We start from the raw sequence: 11,485 nt of genomic DNA, 5'->3' as shown, positions 1-11,485 counted from the left end.
GAACTTCATGGAACAGCCTGGGACTTATTCCTCCTTCTAAATTAAGGTGCTTTTTGTCACTTAGTTTCTAAGTATTCTCCTGCCAATGTGTCCCAGCCTGAAGCCAGAGCTCATCAATCCTGATCCTGAAAGAGAACATGCAATTTACCAAAATACTTAGTGGGAAAACAGGCAGGAAGAAATGTCATGCCTATGTCATGTGAAGTGTCACTAAGTCTTGCCATAGGGCTCTTCTGTCTAACTCTATAAGCAGCAACAGCAGCACCATATCCCAACCATTTCAAGAAGGTTTATAGATGTAAATTGCAGATTAGGGATGTGTGTTATGTTAGTGCTGATTTAGATATTAAGAGAAGTTATAACTTACCTAGAAACATATCAACATTTTAGAAAAGGAGTTAACTGCTGGTAGAAAAACTTGATGCAATATTTTATTGAGACTCTCTGGGGTCTTAAAAATACCCCATCTTTTGTAAGATGGGTTTGTGTCCCTTCCCATAATAAAGGAAAAGTAAAATGATGCCTTGTTAGGAAACAGACAAAAAACATTGGATCCATTTATCAATACTCTTCTCCCAAGCAACCCATCTTTGCAGAAAGGACATTAAAGACTGAGGACAGTAATTGGTCAATCAATACTGAGCTATGCAATATTCCCTGATGTTTCATCTTCTTAAAAAACCAAAAGTTAAGAAGCATAAGAAAGTAGAGTGATCCTTATCTTAAAACTTGGTATTTTCAAAAGGCACAGAGATAGAAGGAGAGGGAGGTGAAAGTAAGGAGAGAAGAAGAGAGAGAGGGAGGAAGGGATAGAAAGAGAAAGAAAGACAGGGAGAAGACAGTGGCAAACTCCTTACAAACTCTTTAATCACTCACACAGATCTCAAACTTATTGATTACAAAAAAAACATAGAATAGTCAAATATTTAATAAAAACACAGTCAGAGCTTGACCTCCAATATTCATAGGTGCATTGTATGTATGGTTTCCCAGGAACAGGAGTCATAAAAACAGATTATTTATAAAGACGTATTTTCCCTCTCCATCCAAGTAAACTCTTCCCCTGGTAACCATACAGCTGTTGCAGTAGCCTTTGGGAGAGACGTTGGGTGCAAACTTTGCTTTAAATTTCCTAACACTAGACAAAGGATAAATCAAAATTTGAATTCTCCTTAGCTTTCAGAATTAAAAAAAAAAAAAAAAACTTTTAAAGTCATACTAGAAGACTGGGTTAATCAATTAGCCAAATACTGTAAAGGGATCATAACAGAGAGTTGAAACTGTTGGATTTCAATTTTAAAGTCTGTGTTACTCCGCCTGGAATGTGCTCTAGGTCGCAACCCTCAGCACATCCCCTTTGCAATCATGGCCACCAGACATTTTTCTTACGCTGTGGGAAAGTGTCAAATCCTTTCTTTTTGTGTGTGCGTATTTGAGTCACAGGAAATGGTCTCTACATCCCACTCATAGGAATGAATGAGGTGTGAGAACATTTTAACTTCACATAAATGTCTTTATTAGGCTGGATTTGCCTTTGTTTCTTTTATATAACTTTTAAAATTCTAACAATTAAAATAATGGTATAGATTCATTATGCAAAATTTGGACAAAAAGAAAATAACAGGAAAGAAGTAGGGGAAGCCATCTAAATTTATACAAAGACAACTACTGTTAGCGTTTCCTATTATTTGGAAGACTTTTTAACTTAAAATATGAATTATAAATTTTTCATTATTAAGGGTCATTTTCATATTTTCAAGAAAAGTACCTATGAAATGTTTTATAATTTCATCATAAATAATTCTGATAATTATATAACAAACTTAAAATAATTTTTATTGTAAATATTGCTATTGGAATAAATAACAATGAAAAGTGAGAAGTAAACCTGAAAACTATATACCTATATAATTAGAAGCAATTAAGGATAAGAGAAATAACACTGGCTTTGGTTAAAGTTAAAAGATACGGTTTGGGCCCCAACTCTGACACAAACCTATAGTGTGATTAAGAACAAATGGCTTTACTTCTCTTAAATTTAGTTTTATCTGTAAAGCAAAGGGGCCAGATTTTATCCTTAAGGTCCATTCTTAAGTTGTCTGATATTAGGTTGAGTCAGGGATTGAGCATTTCTTTGCTACATTTTACCTGCACAGGCAATCCTTTTTAAATATTCAAATTACTAATTTCTGGTTTTCATTTCTAAATAAGCTTATCCAGATGATCACTTTCTCATCAATGAAAACACAGCCAAAGAAGAAAATCAACTAAAGAGTCATTCTCTTAGTCATAAATTCATCCACGCTTTTAGCAGACTAAATTGAAATAGGACAGAAAAGACTTTTAGCAGACTAAATTGAAATAGGACAGAAAAGACTTTTAGAGCTATAGTCAAGTTCTTTACTCAGGCAAAGTATCAGATAATCTCCAACAATAACAAAAACTCGATTTATATAAAAGAGAAGAATCACAGAATCAGCTTGAAGGACATTGGAGTGATAATATAATCTAGTCTAGCCTCATATCATGGACGGAAAATTCAAATACATATAGGAACCATACATAATAATATATCTCCTTATATATGACCTATTTCACTGAATGAATAAGCCCAAGGATAAAATGACAGGCAGGTAAAACGGGAAATGTATGCCCAGAAAATACAAAGATATTGGCATGAGGAATGTGGGCGCAGCGTAACCAAATCTTTTGGTTTTTCAAGAGAAGCTGACAACCCAAATTTCTATGTGAACATGTAAGTATGAGTGTGTAAACTCCCATGTTTCTAATTTTGGCACAAAGAGGTTTTTTTTTCCCCTTTTATCTTCACTGTATAATCCAAACAGGGGGCCACCAATTTTCAAACCTCCAACTGACATAGAAAAATTGATTTCCTCCATTTTCTGGAATTCATGTTGCATAGGCATGCTACTGAAGCATTCAGGCAAAAAGTGAAAGACCAAGTTAACCATCTGGGGAGGAGGAAAACTTAATCTACATTGCCCTAAAACATGCTCAACATTTAAACTCAAGAAGATCAATTTTGAAACTATTATCTCCAATTAGGTACATGTTTGCCCACCTATGAATAAAATATCTGACGAAGGAAATTGATTGTTTGATCCATAGGCAAATAAACATAAGGCTCTTTGGTTTTCGGAGTCAGCATCCTAAAAAATAAATTAACCTTTTTTTAAGTGGACTTAGAAAAAAGCCTTACTATTAATGTATGCAATTTCGTTGAACTCAGTTTGAATAATAAATTTATCCCAAAGCCTCTGATCCTCTACCCCCACCTTCAGCCACAGAAAGGAGCAGCATCAGAGATATTCCACTGCTTTATTAATGTACCAAATATTAGAACACTAGCCCTTCCTTCTTGTTCCCTTAAAAACATCTGCACAAAGTGGGCCCAGCTGGTTTGCAAATATGTTCCACGATGCAGGCCAGCTTTCAGCCCCTTCATATCACCCTGTCTTGTCTCCTTTCTGCCAGTGTGCATTTCCCTTTTAAACATCTAACACTTAGTGAAAAAAAAAATCAATGGTAACAGGTTAAAAGTTAATGTGCTTCACCTGTTTCACCTCCTTCTATTAGTAAACTTGGACTGCCAAATAGGGATTTGACATATTACCTGTTTGTCTATCTCCTCCATGGAGGAAATTATGAGGGGGTGCTCAAGAGTTGTTCATCAAAATGTCAGGCTCCAATTTGGTTATATCATTACAACACCTGCTTTCTGGGAATTACTGTGAAATCTTGCTTCTTTTTCTTTTGTATAGAGCCTGCTAATTGTATAGAGCCTGCTGAGGTGTATAGGCCAAGAAATACACCTACCCATGACTTTTATTTACAGTTCAAGGCCTATTTGGGATAGTGGGGACGAAGGAAATTTAAAGAATCAGCTTATGGTGAACAGTCCTTAGAGGATGGGGCTGAAGGCATCCATACTGCTTGGGAAGCCTCATGCGATGAGGGGGTTCTTACAAGATTGCTAGGGACAATCTGAATTTTCCATTAGTTCAGACTCAGTAAGCATGAAAATAGTTTCACCTGGAAACTATCTTGACTCCAGCTGAAGCAGCAAGGATCTGATATTCAGATAGATTAGGAAGAAATAATCATTTTTTTTAAAAAAACAATTCGGAACTACTTGAAAGTCATAGAAAAGGCTCAAAATGGCAATCCTCCTTAGAGCACATGCAGAACTGGGGTTTCTGAAACTGAAGCTTATACTGAAGATTCAGATCTCCAGCCCCTTCCATGTTCTCTTTTCTTGCACAGTGACCCTCCCTCATCTCCTATGCTGTTCCCCTGATGGTCACTCAGTGCTACCCTAAGCAAAAGGAAAATGTTGGTCTTATTAGCTTGTTGTATGATTTTATGAAGTTTTTAATTCCAAAAATGCTCCTGCCTTTTATCTACCATCTCTACAGCTAGAAGGGATTTTCTCCCTGAATTCAGCTGCTTATTTTCCCAAGGATGAGCTGTGCTTTCCCAACACTTGGCATTGTCAAAAGTAGAAAATAAAAATACGGGCTACCTGTTAAATTTGGATTTCCAATAAACAATCTTTTTAAAATTATACATCCCAAATATTGCATGAACATACTTTTACTAAAAATTATTCATTGTTTAGCTGAAATCAAATTTAACCTGCTGTCTTGTATTTTATTGGGCAATCCTACCATCAGTGTATTCAGGAAAACGGTTGGACTTTATAGCCTAATGAATTGAAGAAAGAATTCACTCAACAAAGCTAGTGAATGATAATTTTAAAATGTATAAAGCTCTTCACTGCCGGAAATCGACTAAAAGACCCACCTTATCCTACTTACCTCTTTATGTAATCGGCTAGCCCAGTGATTCCACCATAGCTGCACATTACAGTTACCTGGGGAACAGCTAAATATTTATGATTCTTTATACCCTGCCCTAGACTAAATGGATCAGAATGGGTTTTTTTTTTAAGATGCCCTGTGATTCTAATGAGCAGTCAGAGCGAGAACCATTGAGCTAAAGAGGCAATGAAGAAAGGCTGGAGTGCAGGAGAGAGTACACGACTGTGTTAACCTAGGTTCCCAGACTTTGCTGCACATTCTATTTTACCAGAGATCTTTAAAAATTACTGATGCCTGGCACCCACCCCTAGACATTCCAATTTAATTAGTGTTGGGTACAGCCCGAGCAACAAAAGTTGTAGAAGCTCCTCATTAAAAATGTTCTATATAAGGTGTTTCTAATGTAGAACAAAGTTTGGAAACCATTAATTGAAATGTACATATGTATATCTCTTTCTTAGGATGAAAGTAGCATTACTTATTTCTGGGGGTAGAAATGAAATCAGGCCTTCCAACTATATTTAAGAATAGACTAGATGTTACTTTTTAACCTATTTTTTCCAATTGGCTGGGAGATTCAAATCCTATGAACGGGATGCTATTTTCAAGAACTTTGCCTCTGTTTATAGGACACCTATTAATCCCTTTGCCAGGAGTTTTATAGGTAGGAGGATAACAGTCACCTAAGACTCTTTCAGAACTCCTGCCTTCAGTCATATATAATAATAACGATTATATGCCTATGTAATTCAGAAGACATACTTTTTTTGTGCACAGAGATTAGGCCTTGCCATATTCAATTGTAGTCAAAAGGACTACATTTGTAGTATATACAAATACAATATACAACACATCTGTATTCCTTCTGGTTTTTCTTACAAATTGCTAAATGCACACTGATCCCTGGAATTGTTACTCCTCCAACATTTAAAAGGTTACTCACCCCCAAGAGACTATTCAGTACAGATCTAACAGAAAGTGCAAGAACATTACTTTTTAGTGCCAAAAGCCAATAGATCTGAATTTCCAAAGAAACATGCTTTGTGGGAGGATATGGGCTTTACCCCAGCTGGTTGCGTAATCTGAGAGCCAGAGGAAGACATGAGTGTCAGAGAGGACACCTGACAAGTTCCAGAACTTCAGCTCAGAGAAGTATTTCATAAGACTGACCAATTTATCAAAAGTAGACAAATACTGCCAGCATGTGGTGTGTCATGGGGGAGTTGATGGGGTTCATTTGTGATGAATCCAGAACCCAAGCATCCTGCCTGATAATGCAGAGGCAAATAAAATGGTAAGGCAGTGACTGAAGGAAGATTCATGTCCCATAAGAAGGCTGCCTGAAATTTTATCACCATGATAAGAAACCGGGAGCTTCTACTATCTAAGGTATGTAAAGCTCACAAAATACTTTCTTATGCCTCATATTTTGAGAAAACTTTGAAAACGTAAACTTTTCTTTTCGAACATGAATAACATATTTCTCATCATTCTTTTGGGACACCTTACTTAGTTGTCATTTCATAAATGACAGTCATAAAAATCATAAGTCATAAAAATGACTTTTTAAAGGGCTTTAAAAAGTACTGAAATTATACATCCCTTTTAATATATTCTATTTTAGGGAAGTTAATAGGACAACATGTTTTGTTTTCCAGGAAATATATAAACCCATCCATGGCATGATATTGGGAAAACGTGAGTTTTAAAACTTTAAGTTCATCAAGTATGGATCATCCTTTAAAAGAATTTAATACAACTCTGCATTTACACAAAAGTGAACATTTCCTTCAGCCAAGAATTCTTTACAGGCCTCTCCAATAGGAGTATTATACTAGCTAGATTCCTTGGTATAATTTAAAATGCTTGAATTAAAGAAATTTTATCAATACATAAATTTTCTTGAAGAAATATTGGTTCAAGTGAGGGACACATTACATAAGGAAATGAAGTGATTAAAATTTCAGAGATCATTTGGGATACTATCTCTGGGACACTTGATTTGTTTCACATAAACAATTAATATATTTTCTGCATTTTTCATTCAGAATTAAGAATACTAATACTTTTACAAGTTACTTGACCCAGTTCTAAGAGAGTTTACAGGTTCCTCATTTAAATTAATGAATATCATTTTTCATTCATTAATCAAACTTGACTTTAGCACCTTGATGCCAACCCCCCCCCCCCATGCACTGACACTTGCCAAGAAACCACAGCAAGCAAAATATATATAGGCCTTTCTAGCCTCAAATAGCTTATAGTTTAGTGAGGAAGGCAGACATAAATTACACAAATTATTGCTAACTATTGTAAGGGTTCCAAAGGATGACCACAAGGTGCTATACACTATACATAAAAGTCATGCCCCAGGATAAGGATTCAGAAAAGGGGAATCCTTTTCTATCCCAGATGGAATGACACTTGAGCTAAGACAATGCTCTTAATAACAGCTGACATTATGCTAAGTGTTTAAAAGTATTAGTTCACGTAAACAACACAATGATCTGTCGAATTATCTACATTGATTATCTCATTTTGTACTTGAGGAAACTGAGTCTTAGAAAGGATAAGTAGTCCGTTAAAGGTAACACACCAGGGAGTAACAGAGCCTACAACCAAACCCAGATATGGACTCCAGAACATGTATTATATTCTTAACCATTAGTCATAGGGCCTTTCTTGCTATGGAGGATCTGCTCTAGGCTACAATAACAAAATACTTTTAAAAACCCAGAAAATTTATTTCTCACAAATCTGATGGCTGGAAAGTCCAAGTTCAAGGTGCTGGCACATTCAGTTCTTGGGGAGGACTCTCTTTCTGATTTGTAGATGTCACCTTCTCACATGGCCTTTCTTCTGTGGTGCATGGGGAGATAAAAAGAGAGAGTCAGAAAGAGAGATCTTTATCTTCCTCTTCTTTTAAAGACACCAATCTTATCAGATTAGGGCCCTACTCTTATGACCTTTTTTAACCATAATTACCTCCTAAAGCCCTATCTCCAAATACAGTCATAATGGAGGTTAGGGTTTTAACATATAAATTTTAGAGAAACAATTCAGCCTGTAGGAAGGAATAAACTAAGTAGTAGGAGGAGAAAAGTGTTTAAGATGAGGAATAACTATGAACTCAAGTGACCTAAAGTGTAGGTTATAACAAATATGTGTTTGCTTAATCTTCTAGGTGAAACTGCAAAGGTAACCATCACTTCCAATAGAATCTAATTTCTGTTAACACTCTTTCAGATAAAATATTTGTAAAGACTGTCACCTAGTGGCAATAGGCAAGAGGTAGTTTGTAGGCAAGCATTATTGAACAGGTGTATTCAGTGGCTTACTTGGGGCTGCTGACTCATCAATTTCTCATTTTACTGTGTATACTCCCAGGTTGGTTTTTTTTTTTTTTTTTTTCAGAAATACATTAAGCTAATTGCAGAATTAAGAATAAAGACAGTTACCACTTCTTTCCACTGAATTCACACACACACACACACACACACACACACACAAAGAGAGAGAGAGAAAAGTGGTGTGATAGTTTCAAGCTCTCAGAGAAAGAGCAAGACCTTAAGTTTTATCCTATCTCACTTTGAGCCTGACCAAATAAATTTGGGCCAACAGAACAGTGGGTAATATAAATCATAACTAGTGAATACGTTTTATTCAGCAGTGTAGATTTAGGTCACTGTACTGGATAAAGAAACCCAATTATTTGAGATACTGACAGAGGGGATCCCTGGGTGGCACAGCGGTTTGGCACCTGCCTTTGGCCCAGGGCGCGATCCTGGAAACCCGGGATCGAATCCCACGTCAGGCTCCCGGTGCATGGAGCCTGCTTCTCCCTCTGCCTGTGTCTCTGCCTCTCTCTCTCTCTGTGTGTGACTATCATAAATAAATTTTTAAAAAAAATTTTAAAAAAATAAAAGAGATACTGACAGAAAGTGAAAGAAATATATAAAGGGTACTGGAAGATAGGATGTCATAAGTAGCAACTACAGTCTTGTAAATACTTGCAAAAATTAGGACTGGTACTTTTTATATACATATATATCTTTAGCTAGATTAGGTACTATTTTTGGCAAGTAAAAACTATAACTGATATAAACCTTCCATCTAATTCTGTCTTAGGTGCTAAAATCACCTGAAGTCAGCTTAACAGGGGCATAATGGTAATGTGAAGTGGTGACAAGAAAGGAATTATATACAAACTATTTGGATCCTTATTTTACTATACTATACACTAATCCTCTTCATTTGGGATGTCTTCCTTTTAGGTCAACCAGTACATCTTCCTCAGAGCCATCACTAAATCCTACCTCTAGATGTTAGCAACTTCCAGTTTTGGTTTCATAGCATCCTAAATGTAGACTGGGAACTTGACAGGTTAATTAGTCCACTCAAGCTCAGACTCAAGTATTATCGAGTGTCTTGGTTAAACCCTTCATGTAACAAGTACAGAAAACAAAAAAACTGAAGCCATTTGAACAAAAACTATTTTTCTGAGATATCTGTAGTGTCAGAGGACTTGACATATAGGGGCACAAACAGTATGACCTAGACTCTTTTCAACCTCTCTAATTATCACCTCTGCTTTTGAATCTATTTCAAGCCAACTTAAGTTTCATAGGACCAGGACGGCAGTTGGCAGTTCTGGGCTACAAAATTTACATACAGAATGGGTTAACAAAATCCATTTTTCCAGCAGTCTCGATGAATATCTCATTTTGTTTCACTGGCTTGGATTCAGCTGCATGCCCATCTCTGAACAAATTACTATAACCAGAGTGATGGGGTACCTTAGAGCGGAAGGGTAGGACCAATTTTAAACCATCCACATGGTTGAAAATGGACAGAAAAATGAATTATTAAAGGATAATCAGAATGCTTTGGACAGGAAAAGGATGATGGAATCGATTCTGGGCAGTTAACCAACAAATGTCCACAATATTGGGATGATGCAACTTTGTTCCAAGTACGGGAAAAGGAACAAAGCAATAGGGCTCATGAAGAATTGAAGCTGGTTAGAAATAGTAGGGCCAAGAAAGGCTGCCACTTGTCATTCTTACTATTGAACGGTCAAATCCACTGGCCTGATACAATCATCAATATTATGTCTAATTAACACAACCACGTGACAGTTAAATTTCCTGATCACTTCTCAGATGGTTCTTCTGCTTTTCCTATTGTTGTTGTATCCTTCTTCTTCTTCTCTTCTGTGGATTAGGACAATCACCAAAGTCCTGAACAAAGCCCTCTTTTCTCTTTTCTGTTTCTTGATCTCAGCCATTCTCCAGGTCTCAATTACCACAACCTTGAGATTAACTTATAAAAACTTCATTTCTTGGTCCTTCCTATATACTATGGAACTTTGTAGATTGATCCAGTTCCTATTTACAAACTGTGTCATAGAGTCCTGGGCTTGTTCTTGCTTGATCCCCCCAAAACTATCTTGGAACATTACTTAATAATATGAAAATACAAGATGCAAACTAGAAGTCTGCCAAGGAAACTGAAGAGGAAAGTAAGTAGGGTGTGGCACTCCAAGACTTCAACCCAGACTCGGTGAGAGCGATCAACTTTGTCATAATACAAGAAAAGTGAGGATTTTCCGAGATGGAACTCACAGGTGATGTTGAGAAGAGCTATTTTACTGGACTTGTGGGAACCAAAATCCGAAGTGGGAAGAGTGTTAGAATGAAAAGTAAGAAAATAGAGACAGCCAGTCTCAATTCATTTTTTTTTTTTTCCAGTAATTTTGCTTATCAAGGTAAGCAAATAAATGGAGTGGTAGCTGGCTGGAGTCAAGGAAGATCAGAATTATTTTTTGAGATGGAGGCATTACAGCTTGTGTATTTGCTGATAAGGAAGATCCACCAGGGAAGAAGAAACATGATGAAAAGGGAGAGGAGTTACGGCCTAGGGCCCAGGAAGGCAAGAAAGATGGTCTCAAAGCACAGGACTCAGAAGTGCTCAGTAAATGTTGGCTTTTGTCATTTCTTTTCTTTTTTTTTTTTTTGGCTTTTGTCATTTCTGATGGCTTAAATTTCCGAATAGTGAAGAGGCACCAGGCTTACAAAAAAAACCCCATTAAATCCGTTATGTAAGCGCGCAGGCAAGAGCCCGGCCCCCTAGCAGCAGGCTGCATTAGTTCCAATCCTAGGTGGACCACTTGGCCGTTATACTTCTCTTCCTCAACAGAGAGGACGGTACGTACCTCATCAGGCTGTTTGTGGGCTTAACTGGGACACCCGTGTGACACTTAGCGCTGTACTGACACGCGCCATTCTAACGAGCACGGTCATCCCGTTCTGGGATGGTTCTGGGACGGGGATGCGATTCCGCCCCGGGAGGGGTTTGGCCACCGCGCACCGCTTCCGACCCCCGGGACCCGGGAAGACACGAGGGGGCGCAGCCCTCCGGCCCCCCGAGGGCAGGATGCGGGAGGTCGGCGCGTCTCCGAATTCCCCGCCGCCTCGCCTGTCTCTCCAGAAGGTACTGTCCCCAGAACAAAGCGGAAACAAGCGACGTGGCTACTAAGAGCAGACACGTGGAGGACGCGTACACCGCCCGGCCCGGGGACAGCGGACCCGCGGGGACCGACTCCCGCGTCGCGCTCGTGCTTCTGCGCATGTGCGGCAAAGGGG

At 37.9% G+C, this 11,485-nt stretch overlaps 1 long non-coding RNA gene across 1 annotated transcript; it reads right to left on the bottom strand.

The window, feature by feature from the left end:
* Window positions 1-2,390: 2,390 nt before the first annotated feature.
* On the bottom strand, window positions 2,391-11,475 carry LOC140598653 (uncharacterized). Its single transcript, XR_012001190.1, has 2 exons — window positions 11,056-11,475; window positions 2,391-7,700 (listed from the first exon to the last, which is right to left on the bottom strand). It is a non-coding gene; the product is annotated as an uncharacterized lncRNA (long non-coding RNA).
* Between the last annotated feature and the right edge of the window lie 10 nt (window positions 11,476-11,485).

This window comes from Vulpes vulpes, chromosome 4 (assembly GCF_048418805.1).
Source record: "Vulpes vulpes isolate BD-2025 chromosome 4, VulVul3, whole genome shotgun sequence".
Lineage (NCBI taxonomy): Eukaryota > Metazoa > Chordata > Mammalia > Carnivora > Canidae > Vulpes > Vulpes vulpes.
Note: the sequence above shows the minus strand (reverse complement) of the source record. Positions and strands in the feature narration are given on the sequence as shown.